The following is a 240-nucleotide window of genomic DNA, read 5'->3' as shown; positions in this document are numbered from 1 at the left end:
CGTACCTACCGCAAAAACTCAGCAACAATATACCACCACCGACCCGACAGCAGCCGTATCAGCGCCGGCTTCAGCACCTCCTCTGCGACCTCACCGTCCGAGCCAACATCTGTCGACAAACAAGGAGTTTATTCAGTATTGTTCATTCCTTTGTTCTCTCGCCGAGTTGTCAAGTGGCTGTTTGATAGACTTTTTTAGCTACTCTAGATGAATAACTTCTCATGATTATTTCTATGGATC

Source organism: Penaeus monodon, chromosome 20 (genome assembly GCF_015228065.2).
Source record: "Penaeus monodon isolate SGIC_2016 chromosome 20, NSTDA_Pmon_1, whole genome shotgun sequence".
Taxonomy (NCBI): domain Eukaryota; kingdom Metazoa; phylum Arthropoda; class Malacostraca; order Decapoda; family Penaeidae; genus Penaeus; species Penaeus monodon.
This window is presented reverse-complemented; position numbering follows the sequence as displayed.